The sequence below is a fragment of the Ctenocephalides felis genome, unplaced genomic scaffold (assembly GCF_003426905.1).
Source record: "Ctenocephalides felis isolate EL2017-DRISC unplaced genomic scaffold, ASM342690v1 CF-g0.4_SCAFFOLD_00845, whole genome shotgun sequence".
Lineage (NCBI taxonomy): Eukaryota > Metazoa > Arthropoda > Insecta > Siphonaptera > Pulicidae > Ctenocephalides > Ctenocephalides felis.
In genome coordinates this window covers 54,197,932-54,204,506 of record NW_020536999.1, presented here as the reverse complement: position 1 = coordinate 54,204,506, position 6,575 = coordinate 54,197,932, and the positions used below count along the sequence as shown (strand labels likewise).

Below are 6,575 nucleotides of genomic sequence, written 5' to 3'. Positions count from 1 at the left end.
AGTGAAAATAGCCATTGCCCGGCATTGCTGAACCAATAAAAAGTCAGCCCTATTAGAATAATTCTAATAACAAAAAATCATCAAATATGGATGGATTAACCATTGGGTTACGATTTAAAAATACGATGTAAGGAGAAGTTTCAGCCCAATAGCTCACAGGACGTAAGGTTCTGATTGCTGTTAAAAATATATATTTAAAAAAAATCGTTTTTTTTGCGATTACTATAACTTACCCTACTGAAAGTTAATAACCTAATAAAATTAAATGATCGAAAATTGATTATTATAATCTTTCTGGTGGGAGATAATTCTACTGATCTGATCTGTTTAATAAAAAATTCAGATGTACATACTAATTTTTAAACTAAAAGTTTATTTCTTATTTTACCTTTAAATTTTGAATTAACTTTCTAGAAAAAATATGACTTCTTCTACTGCAATGAATAATAATTTTACTAATGATTGTTGTATTTAGCGTTTTTAAAATGTATCTATTTTCCATTTGATTTGGATTAGCTATTGATACGTAACCAAAACGCTGGTATGAAAAATACTTATTTAACATATGCAACCTTATATAACTTCGAATCCAATCTGTGTTTTTGGGGCAACTGATTACATGTTACGGCGATAAAAGTCGTCAACAGCAGCAATGCAGGCGTCTCGGCTATAAAGTTCCGTTTTTATCTCTTGAAAACCGGAGGATAAAATTTAAATGCGATTTATCTCAAAACTTTCATTTAATATTGTATCCGTTCTATTTATTTCGAAATGCTTGAGAAGATTCCTGTGAAATAAAGGTAAAATTTTGGAAACGCTGGGTGTGAAAATTTTTTCTTCGTAATTTTTAGTAGCCTAGTAATATAAATGGAATTAAAACTGCATATTTTTCCGTCCGCGTTTGTAGAATAACAATTGCCAATATGTAGAGTACGAAGTTACCGACCTAGCTGAATTTCTACTGATACGACTTAGTTTAAAATGGAGTTTTGAATGGAAAGTGAAAAAGAAAAACTTTAATTGAGGTAGTTGAAATTTTAGAATGATATTTTTAACGTAGTCAGGAAGTGAACTATAAAATCTGGCTATAGTAGAGCAACCATGATCAACTGCCACACCACCTCAATAAGATTAACCGCTCTCGTATCCTCAGCCGTGAACAGACCAATGTCTCGATTTGAATTTTGAAATTCTTGAAATCTACAATGCGACATTGCGACACCATACATTTTTAAAGGCAGAAAAATATTAAAGGTCTGAAAAATGTTTAGGGCCCTAGGTTACATATCACAAGTAGACCCTTCGAACTAAAGTTCACAGTTGGGACAACCCGGACATTTGAGTATAAGCGTTTCAAATTTGGCTCTAAAGGTGGCGTTGGGGTCCAAGACCCCCAGATGTACGAGAAGGGTTAATAAAACTTATGCGTATGATATGCATCCAGTTAAATTATGCAACTAATCATAATTTAAGCCAAACAAGGTAAAGCTAAAGTGTTGGGAATTTACAGATTATTAGAAACTGATGTACAAACACTCATTTCTAGAAATTCTAATCAATACCCGGATGGCTTTGAAGCTGGTGAGCTCTTGGGCGCTGATATGTCTAGTTAATTATCGATTTCTTATAGAAATCTTTACCGTAGAGAACTTATTTTTTACAGATCCTTCTTAATCCAAGCAATTCACTAATCGAATCGTTGTATTATTTAATTTGATTTTTCTTACTAAATTCTTTAAGGGGACGTTCATTAATCACGTGAGGTTTTTACGGGAAGGGGAGGTCTGACAAAAAGTCACAAAATATCACGTGGGGGGGGGGGTATAGTAGATATCACGTGTATTTTTTGTAAACGATTTTTTTATGAAAAATCAAACATTTTCAAAAAAAATTAAAAATTATACAGTTTTATCACATACCTAAAAAACACGAGATGTTCGGTGAAGGAGGGGGGGGGTAATTATGAATATCACCATGTATCACCCTGAGGAAGGGGGATCCAAAAATCCTTAAAAACTCGCTCACGTGATTAATGGACGCCCCCTAATTAGTGCAACGGAGATTTCAGGTCAGCAACCCTTACTACAATCACAAGTCGGACTTTCGCTTGAATAATCTAAAGTTTCAATCTAGTGCCTTGCATTAAATGTCATGTTTCAATCTAGTGCTACGTTTTCAGTAACTTGCAAACCTCTTTAAAATTGATTTGATTTTGATTTTGTACTATTAACACTTGTTGTTGCTTTGATATATTACCATTCGTTGATATATAATTTAAAATAAATCCTTCACTTTTTTATAATTCCAATCACGGAGACCTTCGCCAAAAACTCTTTTTTGCTTTCGTTCATGATTATATTACAAGTGGAGTGCATCGCAAAAGCACAACTCTTCATATGTTGTCCGGTCACATTGTTAGTTACCATACGAAGTAGTGCAAACAGTTCGTGTCATTATAATGGCATTACCCATCATTAAACATGACAGATGAATGTCGGGCGATTTAAGAACTGGATTATCTTGTTAGAGTTACGTAATGGTTTTTAGATTCCTTATTAGTGGGTTTGTTTAAATATCGAAACGATCGAATTACACCATGGTATTACATGCTCCAATCCAATCGTGATACACGCTTCTAAACAAAATCCTTCTATGAATTTAAATATTTCCATTTGAACGATTTTAAAATTGTTCGCATTTATTTGTAATGAGCAGATAATTTTAAGTGTATCAATAAATTCCGAAGTCTACTAAATTTTGTAATACTACACCCATATCGCCTATCAAAAGAACAATAATAAAAATTATAGAAATAATAATTGAAAATTTTTATTATTTTATATAACGGTATGATTTTGTCAATACAATACTTTGTCATTAAAATTATGACAAGTTGGCAAAGAAATTCCATAGTATTATGGATGCTTATCAAAACACATGCAAATTATAATACTAAAATGAATAAAACTGAAACAGATATTGTGTATAATATAAATTATGTTTTTTTTTAATTTGTAATTTTACTTGAAATTCCTCTACGGATAACTTAATATAAAGAAGTAGTGATATTTATTTTGACTCAAAAATATAGATTTATGTGGAAAAAACATTTCCTGAGGACTGCAGTATTAAAATTAAAAATATATTATCAATATTAGATAAATTCTAGTATTCTTGTAAATCGTTAGGTTGCCTTCTAAAAAGCGGCGCAAAAGAGAAGTTTCAAAACAATTAATTAATTAATATTGCATGTAAATTATATAATTTTAAAAGTAATATAACTAATATAGCATGAATTTCTTTAAGTGCCAATGCATTTATTACATCAATCAAAACTCTAATTTTATCATGTCACTCGGTTAATCCATTACTTCTGGAATAATTGCTAATACACTCCAATATGGTAAATTTTCATTACTAGATATACATACATATATATATACACCTAAGTCTGTTTTTACACGAGATTGGTTCCAGAAGAAGCCGTGTAAAAAAAAAACCGTGTAAAAAAAGACATTGATCTTATACAAAAATGGGTGATTTGTCCTACTCTCTAAAACCTATTAAAATTAGTGAAAAACAAGAATTTTCAAGAACAAGAATTCATGTTTATTTTAATAATAATTCCCCTAAATTAGTGCTATTCACATTTGCTTTGACCAGTAAAAATTGTTTGTACGCACTAAAGGGAAATTTACTTAAAGCTAGTGTTCGCAAACTATCGATACTATCGATGGTTTCAGACTTTTTTCTTTCATAAGTACTTTTTTGTGATATGAACATACATCGCAAAAATTAAATTTGACAAAAAAATTTAAGTACATAAAATTTCAAATCGTGCTAAATGGAATAAAATCGTGTAAAAAAATTAAAAATATTCAATTTTCAAACCGTGTTATATCAAAACCGTGTACAAAAAGACCGTGTAAAAACAGACTTAGGTGTATATATATATATATATATATATATATATATATATATATTAATATTGCGGGCCTATGGCATATATTCAATATAACAAATAAATGATTGGTTAACACCTCATAAAACTTGATCTGATGAGCTTCTGGTTAATGCGAAACTAATAAATAAACTGGTTTTCTAGCAAGTATTATAAGAAAAACACAAGCCACCTATAATAAAATCAGCACGTTTATCAATTGATATATATTACATATAGGCACGAGTTGCAATAAATCACTTTCGCCTTTTAACATGCTAATTGAATCGCATTATGTAAATAAATAATAAACTTACATTTTTTTAATAAGGTGTTTCAAGAGATTGATTTATAGCACGACTATTAAAATAATTATATAAGTAAATGAAAAATCATATATTTGTAGTAGATCATATATGATCTATTGACTATATAATTGATAGCTGTCTATTCGAATCAAAATAATATATGTAAGTGTTCTTTCTGAGGTGGTTTTTAAATTCAATAATTTCTAATATTTATTTAGCTACATTGGATTAGCATCTACAGTGTGGTTTGCTACAAATTTTCTCAATGTAATTTATGAGAATCTATTTCTTATATCAAGAGCATTTCTGTTTGCATGTCAACTTTCATGAGTAAAATCTACTGGTGCTCAATTACATACTGGGCGATCGTCTAAATTTGATTAAAAAATTCCAATTATTTTGATTAACATAGCTCTATTACTCTATTACTCAAATAGTCGAATAAATTTAGAAAATTCTCGTACGCAAAGATATTTGTTACACATTTAGAATTTAGTCTAAATATTTTGTACCGTCGATCGATGAACAACATGCATAATTTAAATTTGTCAGGTATGTTTGTATACGATCATGTGGATCATTATTGTTCTCAATTTTGGTATTCCAAATGACATTGTTTCGACGTCTGACGTGATTGAAATGTGAATAAGCTGAGTTTAAATGAACAGCTCCAGTTAAATCGGGCGACTCATGTGCAGAATCGTAATATATTGACATGTCGTATCCGGAATTGACGTGCAACTAGTAAGGATATTTGCACGTAAATCACTGGATTTGTTACAGAAATAATAAAATCTCACTAAAGTTTATATATCTTTTCAATGAGAACCTCTGATGGTTTACTTGTCTGGACTTTTGATAAAACTTTGCATGGCCTATATAATATTTCAAGGGGTTTGTTTTTACTATCACAATGTGAAGTTTCATCAAAATTCTACACGATTAAACCTGAGTTTTTTCTGTTGGTTATAAGTAGGTGGTTATAAATACGAGCAAAATGGCATATATGGACAAAATAACACATCACCTTATTTAAAACTTGGCTAGTTTTAGTAATGGTTCTATTTTTGTATAACGTGACGAAGGCATAATCATGATCCTGTCAGATGTTGGGCAGTTCAAACATTTATTGTATCAGCAAAAGAGTATTTTGAGGGTGGTTTTAAGTTTTTTGAGTACTTATTTATTGTTATTTATAATTATTTCTATTGAAATCATTAAAATATGCTAGTACTAGTAAATTCGATTAATTTTATTGCAATTATACTTATAAAATAGACAAAATTACTATCTCACAAAAACTACAGGGTACTTCACTCGAGGCCAAGAAAAAAGTAAACTGAAATCTGTCAAAATTCTAAGATAGGCTTTTACCTTCTACTCTAACAATTTCCAAAAACTGACCAATCGGTAAAAAGCTGAGCATTTATTTCAAATGCCTTTTTTCCTGTTCTGGGCCCGACAAAAGTTAGTTACGAAGTTTCCTTTTGGGCTCATGCTTTATGTATCGATTTCCCAAAAAGAACCAGGATTTATTTGTGAACTGTCTTCTTAAACATTAGTATCTCAGTATGTTCTTAACTTATATGTCATTTTTTGTTTAATATCTGGGTAAAATGGATTTCATAACTAGTTGCATTTCTCATTAATAAATATGTTATAATTCCTACTTAATTAAAAATTTATGTTACTGGCAGCCGATGAGTCTAAAATAAGTAAAAATGATTAAGACTGATAAAAATATCTTTAATAAAATAAATATCATAAAAAACGAAATACCATATCATTTTGTCCGTACTTTCCCTACTAATTGGATTAGATTGTCGCGCCAAAGACGCAAGTTTCAAGGTGTTAATCATAGGTGGCCCTAGTGTACTTCTTTCGCAGTTTCTGCACACTGTCTGTGAAATACAGACCCTAAATTGTTTGTCGACACCTGGTCTACCTTATCGTCACTCTGGTTTCCCTTCAGAGCGAATAAATCTTTCGCCTTTTACTAAAGATTTCCGTGGAGGGGAGCACTCAAATGAGTATATATCTCAATTTTTTGTGTGCCCGGTATTTATTTGCTGGGCCAATAAGGTTATTATAAATTTAAATTTATTAGAGGTTGTGTTAGCATATAGCTAATCGTACATTTTAAATCGAAATCTTAACATGCGGCCGCTTTTCGTTGCTCTTCATCATCAAAAGTATAAAATAAATGTTTAACAATTTAGTTTTTGGACATACACAAAAATTGATATAAATCAAAATGCACTTTTCCAGAATATAAATATAATTTAATATAACCTCAGAGAACTAAGGTTACTTATTAACTTCCCGTA

The 6,575-nt window shown here is 30.4% G+C and overlaps 1 non-coding gene across 1 annotated transcript; it reads left to right on the top strand.

Moving 5' to 3' along the window:
• The first annotated feature begins 6,200 nt into the window (after positions 1-6,200).
• Positions 6,201-6,324, top strand: LOC113364338. The gene has a single exon (XR_003366043.1). It is a non-coding gene; the product is annotated as a U5 spliceosomal RNA (small nuclear RNA).
• The last annotated feature ends 251 nt before the right edge of the window (positions 6,325-6,575 follow it).